Source organism: Symphalangus syndactylus, chromosome 24, assembly GCF_028878055.3.
Source record: "Symphalangus syndactylus isolate Jambi chromosome 24, NHGRI_mSymSyn1-v2.1_pri, whole genome shotgun sequence".
Classification (NCBI taxonomy): domain Eukaryota; kingdom Metazoa; phylum Chordata; class Mammalia; order Primates; family Hylobatidae; genus Symphalangus; species Symphalangus syndactylus.
In genome coordinates this window covers 67036013-67058433 of record NC_072446.2, presented here as the reverse complement: position 1 = coordinate 67058433, position 22421 = coordinate 67036013, and the positions used below count along the sequence as shown (strand labels likewise).

Sequence of the window (22421 nt, the reverse complement as noted above, 5' to 3'; positions counted from 1 at the left end):
TCAGCAAAGCCAGAGCATCATTAATATAGATTCCAGCCCCTTCTAACAGGCCATTTTCAGAATGAAGGGGCTACTCACTGTTGATGGCCCCTAGTGAGTCCTTGCACATCGGGTACCAGCTACTCTTAAGACTTGGGGACCCTCCCTCACAATATGCAGAGTCAGATATAGCTTCCCAGCTCCACCTCCCTCTGTCCTTCCCTTTGGCTTCTCTGTGCTTTGTTTCAAACGGCCTGCACCCGGGACTCTATTTCTACAACTGCCTTTGGGCTACCAGAGCTGCTCTGCCCACTCACCCTGAGAGCTGTAAGTTCCTAGAGGACTATGCATTCGCCCCTCTCCTGGGTCCCTGTGTCCATTAGCCTAAGACTAGCTTATATAAAATACAAAAGTCCAGCTCCTTTCCCTCCAGTGGGGACAAACTCTGAGGCATGCGTAGTTTATGTTCCTAAGCTCCCCTGCGAGGTCAGGATCAGGCTGAGGCTGAGGCCGCACCTGAAATCAATCATAGCTTCCGCTGGCTTCTTCTCCTTCCTTTTCATGCCTGCCTGTCCCAACTCCTTTTGTGGTTTCTCCTAGGCACACTTCTTTTGAAAAAATATCACTACACATAAATCCCTATCTCAGGATCTGCTTCTAGGGAACCTGACCTAAGATAAAGAGGAAACCAGATGCATTTATCTGAACCATGGTAGACTCTTAGTGCATCTATCACCATCTGCAATACAAGTTAGTGTGAATCAGCTTTTTATATCATCTGCCTAGGAAAATTGGTTTCCTAGATGGGTCTTGTGGTGTTTGATCTCTTGGGGAAACATCCTACTGAGAGTCACAGGGGTCCCTCATTACCCTATTCCCCCAGATCATAGCTTATTGCACCCATCCTGACCCAAAGTAACCCACTGGTTGGCATTTCAGCAGCCTGCATGGCCAAGCCTGATAACATAGTGGACCAATGAGATGCTATATTAGTCTGTTTTCACACTGCTGATAAAGACATACTGAGACTGGGTAATTCATAAAGGAAAGAGGTTTAATTGACTCACAGTTCCACCTGGCTGGAGAGGCCTCACAATCATGGTGGAAGATGAAGGAAGAATGGCAGCTGGTGATGACAGAATGAGAGGCAAGTGAAAGAGGAAACCCCTTATAAAACCACCAAATCTCATGAGTCTTATTTACTACCATGAGAACAGTATGGGGGAAACTGCTGTCATGATTCAATTATCTCCCATTAGGTCCCTCCCGCAACACATGGGAATTATGGGAGCTATAATTCAAGATGATATTTGAGTGGGGACACAGCCAAAGCACATCAGATATATTTCTTGGGATTCTGAATTTGTAAAACAGAGGGACTAAAGCTGTTAACAGCAGGGTAGGCACTGAGTGAACTAATCCCACATTTCCTTGATGAATAAACCCAGGGATATCATTATGAGTGTCCAGTGGAGCCCATTTTATTGACTACACATCATGTAATGTTTTTGCCTCCATCCTTCCTGAGTGCATAACATATAGAAAAAGTGCAATCAAAGTTGCCTTTCTGCAATCCTCTCACAACACAATCTAGACAACCCTCTGCCCTTTCCTGTTTTCCTGGCTACATTATCTTTTACTGTGAGAAAGACTTTGAACATCGCTTTGGGGAATATTAACATGTCCAAAGTGTGCTTTGTTTTAAGAAAATGTTAGGGCAGCTTGACAGACACTGAGAGACATGAAACTGAGGGAGAACAAAGTACAAATTCCAGATACTTAATAGTAAAACAGCATAAACTGGACTCCACCTTTGGAGAAGAGGGACTGCAGGCTGGGGGGCAGAAGATGCTCCCAGCAATGACTCCCCTTGTACAGACCTGTCTTTTGTTTATTTGCTCCTGCAGGGCAGAGAGAAACCCCTGGGAAGGAGAATAGGGCAAGGTGGATGGAGTGCTCTCATTTTGTGTTTTGACCTTTCAGTTCTTCCCTTTCCCTCAGGGTTTGAAAGGTACTTTGTGGGTGGTAGACTATAAAGCCTAAGATTTTACTCATTTGAAATACTAGATACAAGAATATTTTCCCGAGTGTCCTTGTCCATCTAGGCTGCTATAACAAAATATCATAGATGGGGTGGCTTATAAACAATACAAATTCATTTCTCACTGTCCTGGAGGCCAGGAAGTTCAAGATGAAGGCACTGGCAGATTTGGTGTCTGGTGAGGGCCCACTTTCTGGTTCATAGACACCGTCTTTTCACTATAATCTTGCATGGCAGAAGGGACAAGGGGTCTCTCTGGGGTCTTCTTGATAAGGGGACTAATCCCATTATAACGTCTATGTCCTCATAACCTAATCACCCACTAAAGGCCCCGCCTCCTAACACCATCAACCTGTGGGGTGTTCGAATTTCAATATAGGAATTTGTCAGGGATGTATACATTCAGTCCTTTGCACCTACTTACACCCATTCTGGGTCTAATCAAATAACTTATTAGTACGACAGCTGCATGCTCTATGCCATGGTCCCTTAATCCATCCCTGACTTATCCACAGCTGTGATGGGGACAGTTCCTGATGGCTCCATCAACTCGCCACCTGAAGTACCTGCTTCTCTCCTTTTCACTGCAAGAAGTCTTTCTCCAGAGCCTTGAAAGTGTTCTCAGACTACCTGTGATGCGGCCAGGAAGTTGAGAATTTAATGCTGCCAGGGGTGACCCTCAGCCAATGAAAATCAGAAGTCAGTAGATAAAGGCCTCAGTTTCTTCATTGCTCAGGGAACAGATCTAAAGCATGTTCCACGCAATACCATAGTCTCCAGAGACATGAGTGCCAGTTATAGCAGTAACCTGCTCATTGGCACACCTTTTATTGGATTCCCTTCTTTTCCTGCTTCTTTTCCCAACTCCCTCATTAGTGCTTTCCTGGAATCACCTCAAAAATAAACTACTTGCACCCAAGTTCTTTTCTCAGGATCTGCTAATTAACTAAGACACTTGTGGTTAAGCGGAAAAATGTGACCCTTTTCTCAAAGTCCACTGACTTTGTCCTAAGACAATGCACTGAGTACAAGTTGAAATTAGGATGGAACAAAAATTCTGAGCCCGAGAAAGCCAGTTGACAGCAGAGACAGTAAGAGAAGTCCAAGTTGCCACAACCACTACAGCCTATATGATGCCTTTTGCAAATTTCAAAAATATTTTACCTCCTCAAGACACTTTTCACCTATTGAAACATTTTCTGATATAGAACAAGGCACATTATTGCCATATGCCAGGAAATTGTCATAATAACTATAAAAATGTACAGTCTCTAAGATGTGAAAGGCTAACCCAAAGTCCCTCACTTTCACAACTATATATGGTAACTCTGCCTTTACTTGGTTTCAGTTACAATTCTTGTTCCTCTAAGGCCCAGCCAGGTCTTTATTCCTGCCCTTGAGAGAAGGCAGCATTGCATTCTCCCTGTCCTTAAACAGAGCTTGAATGCGTCTCTAGCCTTTAAAGAAACATTAGAAAGAGTCCTAAGTCAATTATTACATGTAAGTCAGGACCCTCCAAGCCAGTGGTGCAATCAGTTTCTAGCTCTAAAATTTGTTAAATAGATACTGATGAACTCCAGTTAGAAAAACAGTAGGATAAGTTAGATCAAGGTCAGTGACACCAACTAATTATGTAGCACACAACTGTCAATGTAAACTAGGTGTTTAAATATGTATTTCTTTACTTAAAAAAAATTTAGGTGTATTAGTTACGTTTGTCTAGTGATAATGCTCCATAACAAACAATTCCAAAATCTCAGTATCTTAAGACAACTAACATTTATTTTACTATTACAGCTGTGGTTTGGCCATTTTCAGCTGGGTTTGGCTAGGCTAGACCCCAGGCTGACTTCAAGTTCAGGTCTGCTCTATGTTTTTTGTTCCAGGATGTGGGCTGAAGGAACAGCATCTACCCAGAGGACCCTCTTTTCATAGCAGAGGGTGGAGAATAAAAGGCCGAGTTAGGCCAGGTGCGTGGCTCACACCTGTAATCCTAGCACCTTGAGAGGCTGAGGCAGGCCGATCAGTTGAGGTCAGGAGTTCAAGACCAGCCTGGCCAACATGTTGAAACCTCATCTCTACAACAACAACAACTACTACAACCATATATATATATATATGGCTGGGTGTGGTGGTGGATGCCTGTAGTCCAAGATACTTGGGAGACTGAGGCAGGAGAATTGCTTGAACATAGGAGGCAGAGGTTGCAGTGAGCCAAGATGGAGCCACTGCTCCAGCCTGGGTGACAGATTAAGACTCTATCTCAAAAAAAAGAGAAAAGATTAATAAATAAATAAAGGGCCAAGGCGAGCAAGCAAGCACATTTAGTCTTCATATTCATAGGCTTGATTTACTCATTCCACAATGTATACCTATTTCAAAACAGCATGTTGTACACCACAAATACATACAATTTCTTGTCAATTAAAAATAAATAAATAAAAATTATATATAAAAAAGAAGTCTCTGCTTGGACATTGCCCATGTCAGGTCTAGTCACATTCCATTGACCAAAGAATGTCCTTGGGCTGAGTCTCATCTGAGAAGAAGTGTATCAGTGCCTAGCAAAGTGGGAGGCACTGCACAAACAGCAGAGTGTGCATATGTAATTCTATTCAATGGAGAGTAAAGAATTGGAAATCTACCACGAAGTGGAAATTCTTAAACATACCCTATACAGAATGTCATAACAAACTCCAATGTACCCTATCACACAGCTATAACCATCACCTCATTATTAATCTTCTTTCTCTCCCATATAATTTCGAAGCAAATTCTGGATATTATGAGTATCTTTTAAGGGAAGAAAATGAATCTATATTTTTGAAGATGAGAGTTTATTTAGACCTCAAAGAGTTTACAAAACAATACAAAGGATTTACTACTAAGTCAACTTGATATAAAATAAGACACAAATACCTATTCAACAACATTAAGAAACAGTGGGCTGGGCACAGTGGCTCATACCTGTAATCCCAACACTTTAGGAGGCTGAGGCAGGCGGATAACTTGAGGTCAGGAGTCCAAGACCAGCCTGGCCAACATAGTGAAACCTCATTTCTACTGGAAACCTCCCCCAACACACACACACACAAATTAGCCAGGTTTGGTGGTGCATGTCTGTAATCCCAGCTACTTGGGAGGCTGAGGCAGGAGAATCACTTGAACCCAGGAAGTGGAGGTTGCAGTAAGCTGTGATCGTGCCATTGCACTCCAGCCTGAGCAACAGAGCAAGGCTCCATCTCAGGAAAAAAAAAAAAAAAGAAACAGTCAATTCCAGGATGCTGTACATGGGTGTTTTACACTGAATATTGATGACTTTTATACTTAACTGCCTGGTCTAGCTGACAGAATGAATACTACCGAAAATTAAAAGTAAATGCCCACTGTTTATCTAGTTCATTAATCTTAATGACAAAAGAAAAAAAAAAGAATTTGCAATAACAGAATTTTAAGATGCAAGCCAAAGTTACTTTTCTTATAAGAACACGAGTCATATAAATTAGGGCCTCAGTCTTATGACCTCATTTAACCCTTATTACCTCTTTACATTCATATAGGGGGTGCTAGTGTCAACGTGTAATTTTGGTAGGGACACAGTTCGGTGCATAACAATTATATCAACCAGTAAGTATTATTACAGCCTCTAACAACTGATACCACTACTAAAAATAGTTAATTAGCTAACAACGTAACTAATAGTTAACAGGCCATAAGATAGCACTCACTATGTGCTAGGATCCTTTCCATGTGCTTTACAAATATTCACTGCTTTAAAACTTAAAACAATCCTATCATGTTGGTATTATCATTTCCCCTGCCTTACAGATGAGAAAACTGAGGCTTGGAGAAGTTAAAGAAGTAGGCCAGGTGCAGGCCAGGGACAGTGGCTCACTCCTGTAATCCCAGCCCTTTGGGAGGCCAAGGGGGGGCAGATCACGAGGTCAGGAATTCAAGTACAGCCTCACCAATATGGTGAAACTCCGTCTCTACTAAAAATACAAAAATTAGCTGGTCATGGTGGCATATGCCTGTAGTCCCAGCTACTTAGGAGGCTGGGGCAGGAGAATCACTTGAACCCAGGAGGCAGAGGTTGCTGTGAGCCAAGATTGCGCCACTGCACTCCAGCCTGGGTGACAGAGCAAGACGCCATCTCAAAAAAAAAAAAAAAAAAAAGTAGGCCAGGTGCAATGGATCATGCCTGTAATCTCAGCACTTTGGGAGGCTGAGGTGAGCAGATCACTTGAGTCCAGGAGCTCAAGATCAGCCTAGGCAACATGGCAAAACCCCATGTCTACCAAAAAATACAAAAATTAGCTGGGCGTGGTGGCATGCACCTGTAGTCCCAGCTACTCAGGAGGCTGAGGCAGGAGGATCTATTGAGCCCAGGAGGCAGAGGTTGCAGTGAGCTGAGATGGTGACACTGCACTCCAGCCTGGGTGACAGAGTGAGATTCCCATCTCAAAAAAAAAAAAAAAAAAAAAAAAAAGGAAGTAGAGAGAGAGTAGCCAGTTAAATTAGGATGCCCAGTTACATTTAGATTTCAGATCAACAATGAGTAAGCTTTCAGTATGTGTATGTTCCAAATATTGCATATGACATGTCTATGCTAAAAAAAAGTACAACTTGCTGAAATTCAAATTTAACTGAGCATCCTGAATTTTTACTTTCTAAGTCTTATAACCCTAAGTTAGAGGTAAGATTTTTTTTTTTAATTATACTGGAGCAGTGAGTTTTAAATTGCTCAAGAGACCCTGGAATTTTCAAGAGCTACATTAGGAAATTGCTGAGAGGGCAAAAGAGAAGATAAACATTGAGATTCTCCCTTTCGAATATAGCATCTCCTTTATAATATCTTTTTATATGTTACTGAGATTTGCTATGAATATTCACTTGAGAAAAATATTTCTTTGACTTTAAAAAATAAATGTGCAAAACTGCTGTTTTTCAAGTAAAATTAACATAACTTCTGGATGTTTTGTTTTTTGTTTGGGGCATTTTTCCCCCAAAATGGTGCCTTTGTCTTTTCCAAATCTGATATTTTGTAACTTTCTCTCTCCCTAAAGAATTCCCTAAGACTGGCTCATTTGCTTGGAGGACCCTCAAAGGAGAGGTTTGCAAACTCTGGCCAATGGCCTACAGGCTTACTCTGTTTTTGTAAATAAAACTGTGTTGGCATTGTCCATTAATTTACATGTTAGCTCTTGCTGTTTACACATTGCAGGGCAGAGTTGAATAGTTGTAACAGGGACCATGTGGCCCAGAATGCCAAAAAATATTTTCTATATTATTTACAAAAAAAAAAAAAATCTGTCAACTCCTAATCCCTATGTATCTGCTTCTGATTGCTGAAAGAATGGCTTAGAAACAAGTTGTCATGAAGAATTTTTTAAGTTTAAAAGAGATTAACTGGGCAGATCGATTTTCTGTGGTCACTTTTAACTACTTTATGTCACTTGGAAAAATTGTCTCATAAAATAGCCAAGTTATCCAGACAAAGTGTTCTTATTGAAGATTCAGTCACATGGGTTGTTGCTGGTAGTGATCTTTAATTCTGGAGAGATGAAAAGGACATGAAGCTTCTACTGAGACAAAGTCTATCGATATTTTTCTGCACTGATGACGACTCTTTTCAAAAGTGAACCTTAAAGCAGAAACCCGTTAATTTCTTCCCTGTTTCCACATCACTCTCTTGTCAGTTCTCTTAACAAGTTACAATGGCCTGTAACGTTAGAATTCCAGACAAGGCGTTTAAGGCCATTGGACTCTTACAATAATCTACAAGGGTTTAGGTTGATAATCCCAAAATCAGCCCTGGAAACTGTAATAGAACTGCTGTGTCTCTGAAGTCATATCTTAGTGACACCTTAGTCTTCCTTCGTGGAAAGTTGTCCATAAACCCATTATCCACCTCTTGGCCCTGGAGAATCAGTTCATTATTGCTGCCTCATTTTGCATTTTAAGCAGTTATCTTCTGTAGCTCCCAGATTCTTCCTGAATCACCAATAGTCATAATTCTTCCAGGGCCATGAAGGACTCAGGAGAGTGAAACCACTTAGAAAAATGTTCCTCTCTGAAAGTTGAACTCTACATACTTAGTACTATAAAAATCACGCTGTCAATCTAGCTGGTATGCATATCAGTAATATTATAATTTCTTGCATTTTTCTTATTTACACTTTCTTGTGATGTGGATCATGTATGACTTTTTAAAATTTAGAGTGTCCAAAAAATTAAAAACATATTTTAAAAGAAAGATGTTATAACATAATGAACCACATGAAAAAACAGGCCTACAGTCATATCATAGAAACATCAACTTTTCCATGATTATCATGGTTCAGATTTTTTCCCTTGAAACCAAAGAGCCACATTAATAGTATGTTTCAAAAACACATTTATTGTGACAAGACAATCTCTTTACATCACTTATAATGTCTACATCATTTATGATATCTATTTATGATAATAGAAACATATTTGTCTTAGTCTCTTTTGCATTGCTGTAAGAGAATACCTGAGGCTGGGTAATTCATAAGGAAAAAAGGCTTATTTTGCTCATGGTTCTTGCAGGCTGTACAAGAAGCATGGCACTGGCATCTGCATCCAGTGAGAGGCTTACAGTCATGGTAGAAGGTGAAGGGGGAGCAAATGTGTCCCATGGTGAGAGAAAGAGCAAGAGAGAGGGAGGAGGATGTCATGCTCTTTTAAACAACCAGCTTCCACGTGAACTAATGGAGTGAAAACTCACTTATTACCTCTGGGAAAGCACCAAACCATTCATGAGGGATCTGCTTCCATGACCCAAATACCTCCCACCAGGCCCCACCTCTAACACGGAAGACCAAATTTCAACATGAGATTTGGAAGGCACACATATCCAAAGTATATGAACATTAGAAACCACCTCCTTAGGAATGAGACATCCCTTTGGTGCAAACAAGGATCAATCCATCATTTTAGAGACTTTTTGAATGTGTAGAAAATGTTTGGGTGGTTGGGGAAGGCAATGTGCACTATCTTACTTGATTGATGTTATCCACAGTAACCTCGGCAGTGTCTGGCATTTGGTGATTCATTTGAGATTAGTGTTGGTCCTGAGATGCCTCTTGACGATGAAGCAAATTGATGTATGTCTAGGGCTTAAAGAATAATTGGCCAGGCGCGATGGCTCACGCCTGTAATCCCAGCACTTTGGGAGGCCGAGGGGGGCAGATCACGAGGTCTGGAGACGGCTAACATGGTGAAACCCCGTCTTTACTAAAAAAAAATTAGCCAGGCGTCGTGGCAGGCGCCTGTAGTCCCAGCTACTCGGAAGCCTGAGGCAGGAGAATGGCGTGAGGCTGGGAGGCGGAGCTTGCAGTGAACCGAGATCGCCCCACTGCACTCCAGCCTGGGCGACAGAGCGAGACTCTGTCTGAAAATAAAAAAATAAAGTAAAATAAAGAATAATTTCCCCTAAGGACCTCAATAAGAGGCACCTGAATTTCCAGGTAGAAGCTGGGAAGAAGTCACCCCAGGAGATACTGGGAGGCTGAGTGTTTTTTCAGACAGAATGAACCTTCACTTTCTTTCTCTAACAGTCATGGCAAGAAATAATTGGCTTGTGAGAATCAACATTGAAGCTGGAAAAAATGATGGCATCCGAACAAGTAGACACAGCCCTAGTCAAGGCAATAAACTACACTAAAGACAGAGGAGAAAGACTCAAAGTTGTTCTAACATGTGAGTACCTAGGGATGCTGCATGCCGTTGTATGGTTTGTGTACTGCATAGTTGTACTCAGCCAAGGAAGTGGATGTGGCCACAGCTTTAACATGGGCTGCTGTCTGCCTAGAAGGATAATCTTTTCCTTATTTTATATCTCATTCCAAGGGTTCTCCAACTTCTGAAATCCATCCAGAAACTCCCTGTATTTGGGTAACAGTATTATAACTTTTTGCACCAGGGCTTTTTTGTTTGTTAATATTGATTTTTCTTATGTTCTTTATGAAAGAATAACTCATCCATTAATGAAACCAAATGTGAACTTAGTGCCTTCTATGTAGAAAAGGCTAGGAATACATATTGTGGGAGATTCATTACATCACTGGCCTTAATACTACACCTTCTCATGTTCCCCCTTGGCTGTGTAAATTTCTAGTGTCCGTATGCTCTCTCTTGGGCTTGGCCAGTGTGACTTGCTTTGGCCAATGGGATATTAGCAACTATGACATAACCTGAGGCTTAGAAAGTTGCCTGCTCATTGGGGCTTGTTCTTACTGTTGCATCCCAGTTATTCACATCACTCCAGCTGACAGCCAGCCAACAAACAGCCAGACTCGTGAGCCCAACCAAGATCAGAAGAAGCATCCCACGGAGCATAGTCTAAATTGCTAACATGCAAATGCATGGTAAGTGCTACTTGTTTATGACATTGAGGTTTTCTTGGTTATTTGTTACACAGCTTTATTGTGGCAGTAGATAACTGATACTGATACACATGGTGAACATGACAGATAAGGTCTCTGTTCTCCCAGGCTTACATTTTAATGGGGAAACAAGATAATAAATGAACAAATAAACAAAGGAACAAATGAACTAGAAAAAATAGCTAGTCCTAAGTGATATCACAGAATTACATCAGAACAGGGGAGGGGTGGTAGAATTAGTTAGGGCCTACACAATGGCTTTACTTTTGATGCTGAAGGATGATCTTAATTAGTTCAAGATCTGAACGAAAAGAGTCAGCCAGGCAAAGACCAATGAAAGTAGCAATCTAGACAAAAGGGCTAGCTAGTGCCAAGGTCCTAAAAAGGGAATGAACTTGGAGAATTCTAGAAACAGAGGAAGCCATGAGGCTTGTGGTGTAGGGAGTGAGGGAAAGAGGAGCAGCACAAGATAAGATCAGCGAGGAAGACAGGCCAGATTACACAAGGTTTGTAAGCCAAACAAGGAGATTAGAGTCCCCACCAGAGATGGCCTTTATGTTCCCACCAGAGATGGCCTTTATGTCCCCACCAGAGATGGCCTTTATGTACCCACCATAGATGGCCTTTATGTCCCCACCAGAGATGGCCTTTGCATTCCCACCAGAGATGGTGTTTGATGTCTTTTGTCTCAGGCCTAGGTCAGAGCATGAAGCAGCAATAACAGAGAAGCAAAAGAGACATTGTTGGAAGAAAACCATCCCATTCCTGGCTTCTGTAAAAGGAATAGGAGGGAACACAGAGGCAGATTCCTGAGGATGGGAGAATGGGAAGGAGGGGAAGAGGGAGGAGATTCCCCTAGACTGGGCAGCAAAGGGAGGTCTGAAGGTCTGCCCCTCCTGAAGGGGTCAAGGCACAGCCTTCAGGAGGGACAGGAACTCCTGGGGCACCTGCAAGGACACCTAGGATACCTTCTCTAGGCACTGCAGCCCTGGCTTTGGCAGGTGTACTTTGTCTAGAAATTGCAGGGAGCCTCCATGGTCTCAGTTTCCAAGCACCATGGAAACTTCACAAGATGCCATTCATTGTGACTCTGGCTCAGACAATGGGCATATTAGGGAAGCCAGTGTGCACCATCTTGTTTGATTGATATTATCCACAGTAACCTCAGCAGTGGCTGGTGTTTCGTGATTCAGCCAGTGTGGAATAAGGAAGAGAGAGGCCTCGCCAAATATTTCTGTGCCTGAGACCTCCCCTCCTTCGTAGCCAGAGTTGCCATGACCTTGTAGCTGAGGCTGGGGCTCAGAGCCCCAATTCTGACTCAAAAGACTGTCCAGGAACCCAATGCCATGAAGCTCAAGGTCAGGTAATTTGATTTTTAAGAAAATTAAGAAAGGTGCCCTCTGCATCTCAAAAACACTATGTTGAGTGAAAGAAGTCAGACACTTAAATGAAATTCAAGAACAGGAAAAACTCACCTATGACGATAAAAATCAGAACAACGGTTTCCTCTGAGGGTTGAGGCGGGGGGCAAATGACTGGTAGGAGCATGAGGAAACTTTGGGGGTGATAGAAATGTCACTCTCTTGATACACATGAAGCTTTCAGGTCTTGAGCTAAATGTCACCACCAAACTGTACACTTAAGATTTGTCCATTTCACTGTATGTAAATTTTGCCACTCTAAAGTATTGACTTGAATCTCCCATGGCAAGGAAGGAAGGAAGGAAGGAAAGAAGGATGGAAAGAAGGGAGAAACAGAGGAATGAAGGCAGGAAAGGAGAAGGAAATAAAGGTGCACGTGATGCAGATCCCAGGCTGTCACCCATTGCACACTTTCCACCTGTTTTTTCCACAAAATAAGCACCTAGTTTGTGAGAGGTTGTGCCAAGCATCTAGTCTGTGCCAAGTGGCCAGAGAGAAAAAATATGTAAACAAATAGGTAAAAGCACACAGAGCTCAGACCTGGGCAGTATTAGTTCCACCCAAGGGTGAAGGAGACAAGCTCTCAGAAAGATATAAAGGGGAGAGAAAGGGTCATGAGGGCTGGAGGGACGGGGATTCTCTGAGATCTGAATTCACCTTGCACTTCTTTTTCTTCTTGAGAAACAGACCACAGCAAGGTAATCTTACAGCCCAGGACTCAGCTGCTGCAATCTCTGTGAAAGGTATTTATGCCTAATGCTGATGCCACCATGAAGCCCAGGAAACAGTTTACAGGGAATGGGCTGTTCTGAGACCCCACAGCCATGAATCACCTAATCATTCTGACAGATTTCTGCAGATGCTGTGCTCAGGTCACTGAGTTTCCCAGTTGTCAATGGTGAACTGGAGCGGAGGCAGAAGGAAACTCTTCAGACACACTGTTCCCTTCAGGAAACAAGGGACAAAAGGGCTGCCCTGAGGAGACTTGGGAAAGTGACATTTCCTCAGGCTTGAGGACATCCCGAGGTGACTTTCCAAAACACTGGGATAAATTGGCCTGATTGTTTATTTTCCTCAGCTCGCTTTAGAAAAAAAAAAAAAAAAATGTCCATCTGTCCTTTGATATCAATAAAAAGAGCATTTGAGATTATTAAAAACACTGATAGAGATTTGTTTGGGAGAACAGAAAATCGTGCCATCATTGAAAATGGCAACACACACAACCTTCTATGTGGCCATTTCTCTGCCTCGGTACTTCCAGGCTGAATTTCTTGTCAGCTCCAGCTTCTCGCCACTTTGTTCTCAGGGAAAAAAACTCAGGAACTATCCATTCCCATGCAGTTAAATGAAAACTTCCCAAGATGCCATTCATCTTGAGTCTGGAAGCAAAATGTAAACATGTTTCATAAGGACTATTTTGCCGACACCCTATAATCTGGTTTATGACACTGCTTTGTCAAGAGGCAAAGGTTTATTCCCTCCTTTTCAAATGAATTGGAGATGTTCTAAGTCAGTGGTTCTTGAAATGTGGTCCCTGGACCGGCAGTATCAGCATCACCAGGGAACTTGTTACAAGTGCAAATTCTCAGCCAGGGGCAGTGACACGCAGCATAGCAAGACCCTGTCTCAAAAAAAAAAAAAAAAAAAAAGAAAGAAAGAAAAGAAAATCCTCTGACTCCAGCCTAGACCTACATAATCAAAAATCCTAGGGGTGTGCCCAGTAATCTGTGTTTTAACAAGTTCCCTAATGCAGTTTCGGAAATGCTGTTTTGAAGAACCAAGAAGCTAGGGTCTCTCAGTTCAGGATTGAATTCAGCTTTGATTAAAAACTATCAAAATAACAGTGACTTAAACAAAGTAGAAGTTCATTTCTCTAACACATAAAAGAAGTCCAAAGATAGATGTTCAGGGCTAGTATGAAGGCTCCATGGTGACAGAGGAAACCCAAGTTTTTTCTATTTTTCCGCTCTGCCATCCTTTATGTATGGTTTTTTATTTCAAGCTGGTTTCATGGTTCAAAATGGCTACAGGAGCACCAACCATTACATCTCTGTTCCAGGCAGAAAGCAGAAGTTGGGTGATAGAGCAAGCAAGTAGGGTCTACTCCTGCTGTTTGTATCCCTCTGCAGGAATTTTCTCAACAGTCTCACCTAACAATTCCATTTATATTTTTGGCTACCTATAGTTGTTAAGAGAAGCTTAGAAATACGGTCTTTTATCTTAAATTAAAATTGTCATTATTGATAGGTAACTCACTTTCTCTGCCACCATGATTCCAGACCCTCTTCCATATAAATAAGCATAATTCCAAATATAAAGCGAGGTTAAACTCTTATATCCCAAGGAAGTATCCAACATGAGTATGACTGCATTTTTAGTAATTTTATGAAAGAATAGTAAATGATATATTGAGAATCTCGTAAATGATCTTATTTAAACTTTTCATTTCACAAATGAACAAACTGTGGCCCAGAGAGGGAGATTTTCATGTCCCTAAGAGCTGGTGAGAAACAGACCAGGATGCTAGAACCTGAAGGAGCTAGGAATAAATCCAAAGCTTCCTGAAATGTATGCCAAAGCAGTCATCTCATAGGAGACTCCATGGACAAAAATCTCCACGATCAAGTGTTGTCAGTCAACATTACAAAGAACTTGGAGCCCATTCAGATTAAATTTTTTAAAAAAACAGGCTGTTCTTCATACTCAACACACATATTATTTATCACTTAAAGTGAGTTCTTAGAACATTAAAAGTAAAATGGTTGTATCGGGAATAAATTTTATTGCAAATTCTCAGGACTTATTTCAGAACTCCTGAAACCTGCTTTGATGATTTCAGGTTCTGCTCATGAAACAGAGACAACCATGTGTGGTGCCTGCATTCTTGGCCTGGGGGGAGTGGAAAGGAGACAAAGAGTAAAACAGGGTGGGAAAGAAGAAAAAGAGGTTAAGAAAAGCAAATGTGCCTACTCCAGGTAATTTTGACTTAGGAACCCTGATTAACTTACACACTAATTAAACCATTTCCAGATTTTGTACAGTCTGAAAGTAGGCCATTTTCCCCAACACCAGGTCGCTCAAGATGACCACAGGAAGGTTGTCATCTCCATGTCCAAATGCCAGTTGACACTCAAGGATGTCATTTCACTTCAGTGAAATGAGAAGCTTCACAGATGTGTAGACTCTGAAAAATCTAACTGGAAAACAAGACAGGGAAATAGCAATACTATGCAGCAAAGCAGCAAAAAAACTGCTCAATTATCTGATATGGGGATTATCAATGGAATAAATGTGGGGTTTGTTGTTTGTTGTTGGGATTGTTGTGGGTTTTGTTTGATTTTTTAGGGTCTCACTTTTCTCCACTAATTAGATCAGTGCTGTGAGCCACACAGGTTTTGAGTACATGTTTTGGGACTTTATATTGGTCAGACTTTGCCATGGTAACACTGTGTAACAAGCAGCCCCAAAAATCTCAGTGGTGGTCAAAAACAAACATTTATTTCTCATTCATGGGTTTTCAGTTTGTTCAGGCTAAAAGTAAAATACACAGATTCTTCACCTGTCTTTCATTCCATGCTGAAGGAGCAATTGACTGCCTGGGACATACTTTTCTCATAACAGAAACCAGAGTGAAAAACACCAAGTCATCTTGATTATGCAATCCCATTTTTAATGTAAACAATGTCATGTCTGCTTCTATTTCATTGAGCAAAGCAAGTCACATAGGCAAGCCCAACATCAGTGGGGTGATAAAGCACACTCTCCAGTGGAAGGAGGAGGGGAGCACGAGTATTTGCTGAACAATAATGCAAGATAGCACAAGACTTGTCTGGGGTGAGAGAGAGATCAAAGCTGTGGCTCCCACCCAGTCTTCAACCAAAGCAATGTGGCTTTGACCTGTTTTCTGTCTTGGACTTGAATAATATTTTATTTGAAAGAAGTGTTAAATTGTTTATTAAAAAAAAAAATTGAAAACCACTGTTTCCAAGTCGCTTATTTTGCCAATAAAGAATCTGGGGCCAAAGGGTAAATGGCTTGCTGATTGTATCTGTCTCAGGACGAGGGCTATGAGATTTGAAGTCAACCAAATCTGGATTTTTAATCCTAGCTCTACCATGTTTTAGCAGAGACACTTTGGACATGTTCACTGTCCTTTCATCATCACAGGCAAGGGTCTGTCCAGTGCCCTAAGTCCTAGGGCTCTCCAGTTGCCCTGGGCTCATCCCACACCGAAGGGATGAAATGTATGAGTGGGCCCTCCACTGATGTGATCTGTATTCAGAATGGGAAAGACTCTCTCTGCTCCACCGTGCCTATGGGATGAGATGGAAAAGTGCACCATTCCTGACTGTGACGCTTCTATTTAAAATATTGCTAAACTGAGTTTCCTTCCTTGCTCTTCTCTCTCCCTTTCTTTGACAAACCTATATGTGACTCGAGTATACAGCTATCTCCCCTAGTGTAGCACCTGCTTTTTGGAGGATAAGGGTCACTCTTTCCATGTTTATTTCTTCCCATGCCTACACCTCACACCTCATTCCAACTCCACAGCACGATAACAATCCTGTCTTCACAGCAGCAGAGATTCTGTAAATGGTTATCAATTAAATAGTATGTTTGACTCTCCATGACCCTATGTAGTGTTTTGGAGAAGACATGACTTCAGAAATGATTTCCCAGAAATTTTGAAGGTCCTTAAAACTAAAGAAGAAAGTCCTCTGATATCTGCAAAGGCTCATTTGCAGAAACTGGCCCAGTCCAAGTGTACAGAAACAAAGAAATGTTACAGCCAGTCAAAACCATTTGGCTCATTGGTTCTTATTTCAAATCAGCAGAATAAACAAACTGCAGTCCAAGTAGGAACTGGTTCTGCTGTCCTCTTCTTTTAAGCCAAGGTACAATGTTTGAATGTTTCAGAAGTTTCTTTCTAATGGGTTTCCTTTTATTGTCTGTGCCAGATGGCCAATGGATCCCAGGCTAGTAAATCAACATGCTCACTTTAAACTCTGACTTCATTTGTTTAGTACTTTCCTGGCATCACTTGTGCATATTATAGGAAGAAAGGTGTGGCTATTGCATTGTTCTGTAATAAATCCAGCTGTGTTTTACCCATATTTCTACTCCAAACATTATGACTTCTGGTTATGCACAAGTTGACAATAAGAGCGGGGTGTATGTATACATACATCCCCCATCCACCCAGCACTCCTGGTAAGTAACCAAATCCATCCTCCACCCTAAAATTCAACAACCTGGTAGTTAAAATGAATTCTTCGAGGCACAATGAAAGACTCATGTCCCCACTCTTGTTCTAAGAATTCATAAGCTGGGATACATTTTACTTTTCTACATCCAGCTGTCTTTTTATATGTGCTTTTCTAAGACCAGGACAATTGATCAAATTATTTATCATGAAAGAGCTCTTCTCACCCTACACATTTCAATTTCACAATGTAAACAAGAAAGAGGTAAAATCACCAGTGAGTCTTCAACTCATGTTGTCACTGAAAATATGGGGATTACTCAGACAGCCTGCCCCAAACTGGACAACACACTGATGTCATCCAAGAGAGCCTCATATCTGAACAGACTTGTATTTTTAAGTAGTCAAGGAAAAAGCCTAATCAATAAGAATGAACTTCAAATATGTCCACCATCAGAAAAGCAGGACACCCACAAATGCCCACAACTTAATTCTGGAGGTAAGATGGCAGAAAACAGGAGAGCCTGCATAACTGAGCCCTCTGCTCCAGCAGGGGAGGGTCATCTTTTAGCTTTCCTTACAGATTCAAGATGGTGGACTGAGGGTCAACCTCGTAAGGAGAATCATCTTAGAAGAGTGTTTCACTCCATACTTGGCCTTCACTTTCCAGCCCAGACATCCCCTTCTTTCTGAAGACTTTCCGTCCTATGTTGGATCTATGAACCTTGCATATGTTCCTGTTGCAGCACTAATCACACAGCACAGTCATTTTTCATGTATACGATTGTCTCTTCTACTAGGTTCTGATCTCCTTGACGGTAAGGACAATGCCAACCTGCCCAGAGAACTTAGCACCATGCCTATTGCTTAGCATAAAATTCTGGGGTGTTCAAGCAGCTCACATCACCTAGTGTCAGTAGATTTCTTTTTCCTTTTGCAACAGTGAAAACTGGCAATCAGCAACTGTAATCTCCTATAAGGATTTAGAATCAAGAAAACATGGACAAAATTCATCAATGGCTGATTCTATGGAACTGAGGTACTAGTTTACTTGCTTCTTCTTAGCCTAGCCTAATCTCACCCTTTCCCCAACCCCCCTACCCTGTAGCCACAGGTAACAGATAGGATCACCTGTCAATGCTCATAGCTCATTGGACTAGCATGGTCATTTAACCCACAAGATAGAAAAAATTTGATTATATAATTCAGGATTTTGAATGAAGAAGCCTATAAATTGGTCACGTAGCATCAAGATGAAACAGCCATTTATTCTCTTATGGCCACAAAGGATGAAGGATGATTACAGAGAGAACTGGGATGATAAAGCTGGCACATAGAAGCAGAAAATTGTCTGCTCCATGTGTCTCCAGAGAAATATAGACAGAGAGAGATAGAGAGAGAGAAGGGAATACCCAGAGTTTTCTTTTTCTCAATTCTTGTCCAATAGGGAGCTGGTTATTCTCATAACATTGAATTCCATATTACTCTCTTCCACTATATATTCAATATTCATTTTAGCTTATTTATGTGGGTCTTAGTTTCCCATACAAACTAAATTATTCCTAACTAAGCCATTGTAAAAGATAGCATTCAGCCTTGACCTAACATATTCATTATTGGTATATACCCATAAATTGGGGCTTAATTATGTTCAGAGCAGTAGAAATTCTCTCTACAAGGGCTGCTTATGAATAAACCCTAATTAAAGATCATTTATTCTGCATCATATTGTTTACAATGTAAAGGTCACCAATTTTTTAGTCAAACTAATCTAGGTTATAATCCCTGCTGTGCTTAGTTAGTAACTAAGTCAATTTTAGAAAGTTATATAACCTCACCCTGCTTTATTTAAAAAAAAAAGTTACTTCTACTATGGAAAATTTCAAAAATACCCAAAAGTAGAGAGAATAATATAAGAAAAACCTAGATATGCATCACCCATCCATAATAATTACTAGCATAATCTCAGTGTAATCATGAAAAAAACATCAAGCAAGCGCAAATTGAGGAACAGTCTACAAAAGAACTAATGAGTGCTCTTCAAAAGTGTCAGGGACACAAAAGTCAGGAAAGGCCAGGGGACTGTCACAGATCACAGTAGCCCAAGGAGACATGACAAGTAAACGCAATGTGGGAGGACCGTGGGTTGGATTCTGAAAAAGAAAAATGACATTCGTAGGAAGAAAAGGTGAAATTAGATAACATCTCTAGGTCAGTTAATAGTGCTGCCTTGTTAATTTCCTGGTTTTGATCATTGTACCATGGTTATGTAAGACATCACATTAGGGGAAACTAGGCAGCACGTATTTGGGCCCTCTGTGCTTAAAAAAAGTACAACTTCTCTGTAACTCTCAAAGTGTTTCAAAGTTTCAAAATAAAAAGCTTTTAAAATAATATTTATCAACATTCTACCATTCTTGTTTCATCTACTCCTCCTACTCTCTATTTCTTTTCTCAAGTATTTTAAAGCAAATCAGACAGGATATAATTTCACCATTTGTTCTCTGACTGATAAGGACTCTGTTTTATAGCTTAGTAACAGGACCACACCTAACAAAATGGGCAACAGTTCCTTAATACCTAATACTCAGTTTATATTCCATTTTACCAAATGTCTCAACAATGTCTACTGATGAGTTTTTTGGTTAAATCAGATTTTAAACAAAATCTGATATTGTAGTTTGATATGTCCCTTAAGTCGCTTCGTCTGTAACAGTTTCTGCCCCTCCTCTTTTTTTTCATGCCATTCTTTTCATAAAAGAAACTGGGTCATTTTTCCTGTAGAATTTCCCACACTTTGCTCTGGATGGTTGTAAGCTTGTGGTTCAGAGTTTTATTATATGAAATGGGGACAATAATGCTCAAAGCTAAGAGAGCTTTTATAAGGCTTACTTGAGAAAATGTATGAAAATAAAGGTCTAGAGTTTAGTAAATGTTCATCCCCAGGCCCTACTCAGCACTTCATCCTCCAATCCTTTCTGCAGGCTTGTAATGAATTTGGTTTTGAATAGTCACCATTTATTTAACACAAAGTTATCAGCAGACTCATTTGCAGAGAATACTCACTAAGGCTAGCAGATAAGTTTTCACAAATGATATATAATAAAGATCTGATTCTAGAAAGAGAAAAATAAAATTGCATGCAACCTCTAAAAGTGACCATGTAACCACACTACTCAAGGTGTGGTCTGTGGACAAGCAGCAGCTCACCCTCTGGAAGTTTGTTAGAAATGTAGCATCTCGGGCCCCTTCCCAGAAGTGCTGAATCAGAATATGCATATTCACAAGATTTTCCAGGATATTTGGGTACACATTATAGACTGAGAAACGCTGATCTTTAGAGCACTAAATGTGGGTTTTAGTTTAGAAATTGGGGATTCCCTTCCTTCAACCCAGGAGAGAAGATTCTGGTCTCAAACCCTGGTAGCCTTAGAAAATCTTGTCTCCCTGCCCTCAATTTCTGTCTCTCTACATTCCAACAAGGAGCTGGACAGCTGTACTTCTATGGGAAAAGGGCAGCAAGAAGTGAATCACTTCTTTCCTTTCTTTCTCCACTGACTCTGTCAGAGGTGTTTGAACCACAGCAACTCCATCTTGAATCGGAGCTGGGTAAAATAAGGCTGACACTTACCGAGCTGCATTCCCAGATGGTCAGGCATTCTAAGTCACAGGATGAGATAGGAGGTCAGCACAAGACACAGGTCAGAAAGACCTTGCTGATAAAAGTTGCAGTAAAGAAGCCAGCTAAAACCCACCAAAGCCAAGATGGCCACGAGAGTGACCTCTGGTTGTCCTCACTGCTACACTCTCACCAACAACGTGACGGTTTACAAATGCCATGGCAATGTCAGGGAGTTACCCTATATGGTCTAAAAAGAAGAGGCATGAATAATCCACCCTTTGTTTAGCATAATCAAGAAATAACCATAAAAATGGGCAAGAACCCTCTCTTGGGGTGTGGATCCGGACCCTTTTCCAGTAACAACTCCTCGGAAAAACTATTGAGAAAGAGATAGGATTTCTTAGGGTTTCTTAGGCAGCATTTGGGTAAATGATCCATGAATTTGCACATTCCTCAGCTATATATATATACAAGGAAGGGCTTTCAAAAATCCTTGAAGATAGCTGTCATTTTGCCTGTAGGTTTTACTCACTTCCAAGCTTCTGTAAACCAAAAATAAAATTCTAAGCCCCCAACTGACTGAACTGACTCCCCTCTCAGCCAATGGGGATTCCAAAGAAGCCTGAAAAACTAATTCAGGCCATGATGGGAAGGGGGATTCAGACATGCTTCATTGTACCCTCTCCCTTTTGAGTTCAGGGACAATTCTCCAGCTTTAACATTAAAACAGATCTTAAGACTGACAAAGTAGACTCTCCTTTTTTTTTTTTTTTTTTTTTTTTTTTTTTTTTTTTTGAGGCAGAGTCTTGCTCTGTTGCCCAAGCTATAGTGTGATGGCACAACCGCAGTTCACTGCGGCCTTGACCTCCTGGGCTCAAGCAATCCTCCCACCTCAGCCTGCCAAGTAGCTGGGACCGTGGGCATGTGCCACCACAACTGGCTAATTTTTAAATTTTTGTAGAGACAGGATCTCACTGCAATGCCAGGGCTAACTCCTTGGGCTTAAGCAATCCTCCCTCCTTGGCCTCTCAAAGTGTGTGAGCCACTGCGCCTGGCCAAAACAGACTCTATGTAGCAATAAGAGACCAAATTCCAACCTGACTCTAGTATAATATCACATGAGAGATAAAGAAGGAAATCAAAATGTGTTTCTTTGCCATATTTTGAAGTAGCCTTCAAAGCCACCTTTAGTGGGGGAGAATTTGCATCTGTAAAGAATCTCCATTAAAATAAGGAGACCTTTCCCTGTCCAGATCCCTCCCAATCCTAAAGAGATTAACTGAGATTCTAGCACCTCTTAAAGTTCTAAATAGGAAACATTTACCCCATCTTTTGTCTCTAAGGGCAGCCACCTATGAGACTTCATCTACATAATAATAACCTCAGTCTCCACAATCCCTTATCCTTACCTAGACACTCTGTTCTATTGATTTCAGGTCTCTTTAGATAATAACTTAATTCTTTCAACTAATGAATTGCCAATCAGAACTCCCCTCCCTTCAAGTTGTCTCCCTCCTTCAAGTCATCCCACCTTTCTGGACCAATGTATACCTCACATGTATCTATTGATACCTTATGTCTCTCTAAAGCACATAAAACCAAGCTGTAACCCAAACATGTTGGACACATTTTCTCAGGACCTCATGAGACTGTGCCTTGGGCCATGATTATCATATTTGGCTCAGATTGAGAGTTTGGCTTTTTTCATTGATACTATGACAACACTATAGAAGAGAGACATTCT

At 41.1% G+C, this 22421-nt stretch overlaps 1 long non-coding RNA gene across 1 annotated transcript; it reads left to right on the top strand.

Annotated features, from left to right (window-relative positions):
- The first annotated feature begins 9619 nt into the window (after positions 1 to 9619).
- LOC134735941 (uncharacterized) lies at positions 9620 to 14204 on the top strand. The gene is made up of 3 exons (XR_010119549.1): positions 9620 to 9745; positions 10314 to 10413; positions 12540 to 14204. It is a non-coding gene; the product is annotated as an uncharacterized lncRNA (long non-coding RNA).
- Positions 14205 to 22421: the final 8217 nt, after the last annotated feature.